The sequence below is a fragment of the Bemisia tabaci genome, chromosome 4 (genome assembly GCF_918797505.1).
Source record: "Bemisia tabaci chromosome 4, PGI_BMITA_v3".
Lineage (NCBI taxonomy): Eukaryota > Metazoa > Arthropoda > Insecta > Hemiptera > Aleyrodidae > Bemisia > Bemisia tabaci.
In genome coordinates, this window is record NC_092796.1 from 59501896 (window position 1) to 59510128 (window position 8233).

An 8233-nucleotide genomic window follows, 5' to 3' on the forward strand; every position below is an offset into this window, starting at 1 on the left:
TTAGTCTCCTGACAACAGAATTGCGATCTCAAAATTGGAGAAAAATGACAAGTACCTAAAAAAATGGAACTAATTGATGCGATATATCGCATGCGGTTCTGACACAAAATATGGCGTCCATCGAATCACCTTAATATACTGTTGATCCATAGAATTCGAATGAATTGGAATAAAATATTATTACTTTCCTTTTTCCTTTTTTATTTATTTACCTTCTTTTTTCCTTTGTCTTTTTTCTGAGAATACGAGTACCTAAAACGATGATTAATAAAAATTTAAACCTGGTACGGCCGTAGCAATGATAAAATACTATAGAATATACCTAAAATTTATAATTTATTAGCGAAAAAATTTCAATTTGAAAAATGACTGCTTTATTTAACTTTGAAAAATAAAAATTCAAAATTTGAAATTTGTAAATTAAAAGTTTAAATTTGAAATGTTTAAATTGGAAAAATAAAAATTTGAAAAATAAAAAATTTAAAATTAAAACTATCAAAATTTCAAGTGTATAAAAATAGAAGGTATGAGTAAGCTATAAGGTTCACTACATATTAGGAGCTTAATCCAAATTGAGTTACTACAAATGTTGGAATTCCGGTTCCTGACTGCAGTGTACCACTAAATCACTACCACTGAACCACTGAAACACTGAAACACTGAAACACTGAAACACTGAAACACTGAACCACTAAACAACTAAGCCACTGAACCACTGACCCTCTGACCTGTTCACCCATGGAACTTCTTCGCTTTCTAAACTCACACTGATTGAACTTTAGGGAAGGGGTCTCCCTTTTGTAAGCTCGGTTGGTCTGTGGCCACCTCCAAAATTCCCACCCCCTCTGCTGACCCCTCCTTCAGTTAGGATGTAATTTAGAAACTATTTCCTCATTGTCCTGTGACGGGAAACCCGAATTTTACGGAACAAAAGGACAAAAATGCATCCCTTTTGTTCCATTGAGGTGGAGGGACCTCTTTATTGTAAACAGGATTTGAAAATCCCTGTTCTGTTCTTCGAGAAACTTCGAGACTACAAAACAATGAAAAAGGATTAAATTGTGTAAACAATAAGAAACGAAAAGAACGCTGTGAGGATGTATTTTTTGGGGGGAGGGAGGGGTAAAAGTCCGTAAAAGTTCAAAACAAAAGAAAAATACTTAACCCAAAACCCTTTGGGGAGGGGCGAAAAAGAGAGGAAATTTCTAAATGAACTGTTCCAGAATGTTCCAGAAATAAGAGCGTCTATAATGTGATGATAATTGGGATAAATTAATCACGCAGAACTTTATTTTGCGTTCAAAACAACGTAGTTTTTTCTCCGTTCTCAAAATTGTCACGGAATCACCATGCGTGCACTGAAATAAGAAGCAACTTGCAACAGTTTTTGCTCTAAACTGGGAGGTGTGACTTGCAAAAAAGGTTAGGTAATTCCAATTGGACTTCATTTTGCAATTCGGAACTACAATATTTGTCTCATTTGTAAAAACTTGTGTGCATAGGGAAACTAATGGCACATTCGTTGTTCCTGAACTAAGCCAGAAATCGTAGTTCTCAATCGAAAAATGCAGTCCAATCGACCTTTGATGTATATTCGATGCAAGCTAATTTTTTGCTTGGATATTCCGTAAGTCGCAAAAAAGTTAGGTAAATCCAATTATTGGACTTCATTTTGCAATTCGGAACTACAATATTTGTCTCATTTGTAAAAACTTGTGTGCATAGGGAAACTAATGGCACATTCGTTGTTCCTGAACTAAGCCAGAAATCGTAGTTCTCAATCGAAAAATGCAGTCCAATCGACCTTTGATGTATATTCGATGCAAGCTAATTTTTTGCTTGGATATTCCGTAAGTCGCAAAAAAGTTAGGTAAATCCAATTATTGGACTTCATTTTGCAATTTGGAACAATAATTTCTGCATCATCCCCAAAAACACTTTTGTGCATAGGGAAACTAATGGCACATACGTTGTTCCTGAACAGAGCCAGAAATTGTAGTTCCTAATTGCAGAATGCAGTCCAATTGACCTTCTCGAATTTTGTCTCCGCGTACAAACTTTTTTTCCGCGGATGCTCTGAAAAAGTCCCATGCAGAATATCATTTTGTTGTTGTTGAATTGTTAAATTTAATTTATTTTCGTTTTAGTACAGAGGTATACAAAGCTTAATTAATGTAAAAACAATTAATACTCTGTAGTTTTGTTCATAAATAAAAAATAAAAAAAAAAAAAAAACAAAGCTTAAAGACAAATAGTTTTTGTCTATACTAGCGTATTAAAATATCGTGGTTTATCCATTTCCGAGTAAGAGTTGCGCTAAAAATAATTATTCCAACAACCGTTCCCAATCAAATAATGCGCATATCAAGAGTATTGAGTAGTTCTGAATGATGGGTAAATGAAATAAGGCTTTCATTAGTCTTTAAGTGCAAAAGTGATGATTGGATAATATGAGACATCGGCTATAATCCGATATACTTATAACTTGCAGAGGCATTCTTCTCTATGAAGAAAAACCCTCGGGACTTTTATAAATAGTTTCACTTGCGCCTTTAAGAGTGTGTTCCCATACTGTCACTTTAATTATTATCGATCACTTTACCTGAACTCGAAAATTTCCGTTGTTATCTCAGGGAGAAGAATCGGTGACTTGAGAGACAAAATCGTTATTTAGATCTTACGTATTGCGATTAAAAATATTACCGCATCTTCTTTCATTCGTTTTTTTTTTAAATACTAATATTGCACTCAGTGTTCGAAACTCACAGGCGCCAACGCGCCAAATGCGCCTAAAAAATCGGCCATGGCACCTAAAAAATGAAGGTACTGCGCCAACGTGGCCCCTAAAAATTGCTCCCGAAAAATCTTGATTTTCATAAGAAGTCACATAAAGAAAGAAAACAAATCTATTTGAATTTAAAAAAAACAAGCAGTGAACTCCAACACAATGTGTTGATAAGGCGCGTCATTAACTCGCACATATCAACCCCTTTAGTTTTCATTTACAGAGATTTCAAAAAAGGCAAGCAGCACAACAAGAGAATTCACGATCCAACACTGCAAGGTCAACGACGCACCTTGACGAGACCGTGTATTGTGAATCTAGAAAGCTATTCGAACAAATTTAAGTTTTTTGATCTGCCTCAAGCAAAATCTTATCAGATTCTTGATGAAAAGTGCTACGGAAAAATTTAAGCGAAGAAAGGAAAAATTCTGTCGAACTTCTAGAAGATAAAGTCGATTTAAAGGTATTTTGGGGCTAAAATACCCAAATCACCGGTATTATAAATCCCGTTATATTATTGAAAAGAAATTGACTCGATATAAATGCAATTGTATTAAATATGTCTTGATTTTGTTATTTTAAACGTCTTTTCATGCAAAGAAGCTCAACCATGTCCATGCTTTATTCATTCATGAATTGAAAGTAAGCAATTCACATCCCGAAAATCTACCGATTTGCCGTAAAAAATCGCAGAAACTTGATATACCAGGTCGATGTACCCACTCTTTGAATTCACCAATCAATTTAGTGAGTGCACGTATGTGAAAGTCAAAATGCTATTGTCATTTTGGGTGCATTCATTTTTCATGAAACAATTGTAAGTAATTTCAATCCCGAAAAACCATAAATTTTCCGTATAAAATCGAAAAAATCAAAATATGTCGACTCCCTGACGTGAAAATTAAATTTTACGTGTAAAAATACTTATGTATCGATATGCTGAACAGAATGCTCGCCTCTTCTCGTAATTTACAAACCGTTCTTATACTCATCTCAAAATTTTTCTCAGAGCTTTGTGTTATTATCAGCTTCCATTTAAACCCCGGTTTGATGGCCGAATCGGCTGCCGAAAAAGCAAGCCATTTTTTGAAGGGCTCTATGAGAAATTCGGGATATAATCAGCTGTCAGGAAATTACCCCATGGGTAAAATTGCTGGTATAAATTTTCGAGTGCTTAAAATAATCGTAATCAAGAAACTAAGGCATTAAACTTTGGAGTCAATTTCGTTTTAATAATATAACGGGATTTACTTGTCTTCAGGTCAAAACTCATACAAGGAAGCCCCTTGCAAGAGGCTAATTTTTTGTAATTTCACTCAATTTTTTCTTCTTTTTATAATTGAATTGCTCGTCACATTCTGAGGTCAATCAAATAAAATTGTAATTTATACATTTCTTTTTTCCCTCTTCATTTTATTTTTTGTTTGGAGAAGTTTTGTTGATTTCTTCGGATTTCGAATACTGTAACTTCTCTTCTATTTGGCCGATTTTTATGAATGAGACCTCTTTTAATTCGTGTTTTAATGGAGAGTAAGGAAAAAATTGCTAAAAACTCGCGAAACAATTTTTTTTGAAAATTGGACGAATTGACGAAAATTGGCGTGACGGTGAAATGGTTAATGAAGCGTAAGTGATTGGGCGAGGGGCTGAGGATCCCGGCCTCGCTTGGCGACCGTCATTAGCTATTGTTCGTCGAGACGCCGACGCAGTGATCAGGAGCGTGGGGAAGAGAGGGCTAAGTGGATTCCTCTATGAGCCACGTTTAGCTACTGGTCTAATGAGTCTCGAGGCTCATCACAGATTGTACTTACACAGATTGCACTATCAGAGCACGCGTACCAACTTTTGAAAAGTATAACAGAGGTGTGGAGATCTGTCGTAGCAACGTTTTGAACAAAACGGAGGAGTTAAATTCTCATTCCGAGAGTGCCGACCTGCTCAGCCATCCTCGAATCAGTTCGCTTGATTCTGCTTATATATGCATATTTTAAATCAGCGCGTCGTACTCTTAGGCTTTTTTTAAAAAAAAACCAAGTAACGTAGACTCTTGGTATTCACTGCACATAAACTAGAGAGCCCCAGAATGAGAAACAACTTTAAATCATAATTATTGACGGATAAATAAACTTTTTACACGCTTTGGAAAATCTCAGAAGTTCGCGGTAGTCACTTTTCGGTAAGGAACTAAGGGACTCGGTTATTGTATCGAGCAGGGTTCGAAACGATCGCAAAGGCGGTATACTACGTATACGCGCCAAAAAAAACTCTATTTCTATTCTTCACAATTTCATTCTTAGTGCTTTTGTCTTACCCAAGTTACAGCCACTTACTAGTTCTGTTACGAAAACATCTTGCGTCTAACTAAATAAATATGCGTAAAAAATAGACAAAAAGTCAATTTGGCCCCTAAAAAATCTTCAATGGCGCCTAAAAATCGGGCTTGATGCGCGACATGGCTCCTGAAACTCAAAAGTGAGTTTCGAACACTGATTGCACTTCAATCGCAAACAAGTAATTGTTTGATCAAAAGGGTCAAATTTGAATCACACAATTAAACGCAGAAAACAAGAAGCGGCAGCTGAATACTTCACTTTAAAGCTGTATCCGCCCTCACTTTTGTTCTCTTCTCACGATTGTGCGCCTTCAATTTGAGCGCGATACCAGCCGCGCGCACTGGCGTTAAAATAGTGGTATCATACAAAATCCTCATCTCTCGCGGAAAACGGAGTATACCGAACCTAACAGTGGCGTGGCGTGAATTGCGATTTATCGATTGTTATGCCATCTAAACCTATGGTGAAGAATCGATTATTAAGGTTTTCGCTGCGAACACCCTGTTCATCGATCCTTTTACGTAGGTTTAAATGGCATAACAATCGATATATCGCAATTCATGCCACGCCACTGATTCCGTTGCGATGAAAAGGAAGATTGTAATGTTACGTTTTCCCTACTTTTGAATATTGTCGTTCTCAATTAATACGTATAAATATCCATTTCAAGTTACGCTAATAATCTTCATCGATATCCAACATTTTAAAGAGCTTCACAGAGACTATGAGTTTCGTTCAAGAATAGATTTATGTAATTACATTATCATTTTTTCGAAATAGAGGTCTATTCCTGACGACATTATTTGCACCATCTGCACTGCGAACTAACTTTTGTCTATCTAATCCCAGATTTCTAATCGATCCAAAGGTAATGGGCCTGTTGCAAACTTTTGCTAGAGCAAAAATAAGACTTGTTTCTTATAGATAATGCCTCAAAAATCACGATGAGCGCATCGGCAAAGTCTGAAATGCACTCATAACTTCACAGTCTGCGTAAGAAATTTGCGGTTTTTTGAGCTTCCCGCTTCAAAAACGATACTACGACACAGGTGAACATTTTGTAAGAGGAGTCGCTCCATCGTCGGCAATAATCATCATGGCCGACGCCAATCCGCCGAAACACGTTTGATGGACGAGATCAGAGACAAGAGACCTCCACTGGCATCCTAGCGACAGGTGGAAGCTTTTACTTTCGGGGTTTCAACAATTCCTTATGGACAATTATTAGGGAGCAACAGTCATCACCCTAGTTTCGGCTGTTGACTTACCTACATGGTCGATGATAAGCTTCGGATGACGTCATGAGCCAAACAACTTTCCCAAACGTCGGCCATTTTCGGCTTGTTTGCAAAACGAAACTGCCAACACGTTGTTGAACATCAACCATGTAGGTAAGTCAACAGTAGAATGCTGAAGTCCCGAAAGTAAAAGCTTCCACCATGGCCTAGAGTCCCTTTATACCCAGAGTTAAGACAACTCGATTATCAGCTGACTGGCAGCCGGCCTTGGCTGGCCATGGAGGCCGAAACGAGTGCACCAAAACGAACGATATTTAGGGATAAGGATTAGGAATCCTGCGATGTCTGTCACACAAAAACAACAACATCAACAAATTGACCAATTAAAACGAAAATTAGATTGGTTTGTGAATAATTTCTTAATCTATTTTCATTTTAGACCGATGGAAATAACAATTTACTCTTGATAAACCACAATTAGGTAATATTTTCATTATTCTTGTTCACATTCGAGGTACCGCCATCTTGGTGCACTCGTTTCGGCCTCCATGAGCGAGAACCAATCAGAATTGGATTTTTTTTTAGGCCACTTTCAGCTCAACCAAAAGTGAGTTGTCTTAACTCTGGGTATAAAGGGACTCTACCATGGCCAAGATACTAGTGGAGGGTCTCTTGTCTCTGGACGAGATATAACACCTGAACTGGATTAGACGGATGACAATCGGTGTGTTAACGTTCATATTTTCCACGCCCGAATTGATTGACCTTGAACTCTCCTCGAATCACGCACGGAACTGCGAGCAAGCGTCGGCCATGATGAATATCGCCGACGATGGAGCGACTCCTCTAACAAAATGTTCACTGTGCCGTAGTATCGTTTTTGAAGCGGAAGCTTAAAAAAACGCAAATTTCTTACGCAGATTGTGAAGTTATGAGTGCATTTCAGACTTTGCCGATGCGCTCATCGTGATTTTTGAGGCATTATCTACAAGAAACAACTCTTATTTTTGCTCTAGCAAAAGTTTGCAACAGGCCCATTAATACTTCCTAATAAACCCGCAGGTATGCTTCTACTAATATCCCTCGCTAAATAAACGTCATTCGCTGGCATGAGGTACCATAATTTCTGACCTATCCGTAAAAGCACTTATTTGCATAAAGAAACTAATGGCACATACGTTGTTTCTTAAATGAGCCGATAATTCTAGTTCCTTATTGCAAAATGTAGCCCAAATTTCAGTTCTCTTTCCGTCACAGCTTCGAACAGTCACTTATCTCAGTCATTTTCTACTTATTCTACATTATTCGTTTGCCTGGATGGTCTCTGACACTTAGAACTGGCTATTAACTATGGGTTAGAACAACAAATCACTGGGCACAAAAACTTTATTATTACAAATTATCTCTTGAGTAAGTCAGTTAAAACTAAAAAGTTGAGTAAAGTCGATGAACCAGTCGCTATAAGCCACGCGGCGAGGAGCCCAGGACGGCTGTAACGGTGCGTAATGGGTACGGCGCGTCGAAACCCGCGTATAAAAATGGTCATAAATTCTACACCAATCGTTTCCCCGCCAAGTATGACATATCGATAGATGCGGAATCAGACGAGAAATCGATTGGACATATTTTTTTTTAAAATAAAAAAATGGCTTTTTTGGGTATTTACGAACACGTAAAATTCGACGAATCAAAAATAAAAAAAAGAGGTGAATCATAAGTTTAATGTTACGTTCTATCCAAAAACCATACATAAAACAAAAGTTCATAATTTTTAAAGAATTTTAGCGCAAACCGCAGATCAATAACTCAATTGGTTCAAAAGTTATCGAATTTTTAAGGTTGCAACTTGGCAACGCCACCAAAGCGCGGGAAAATTT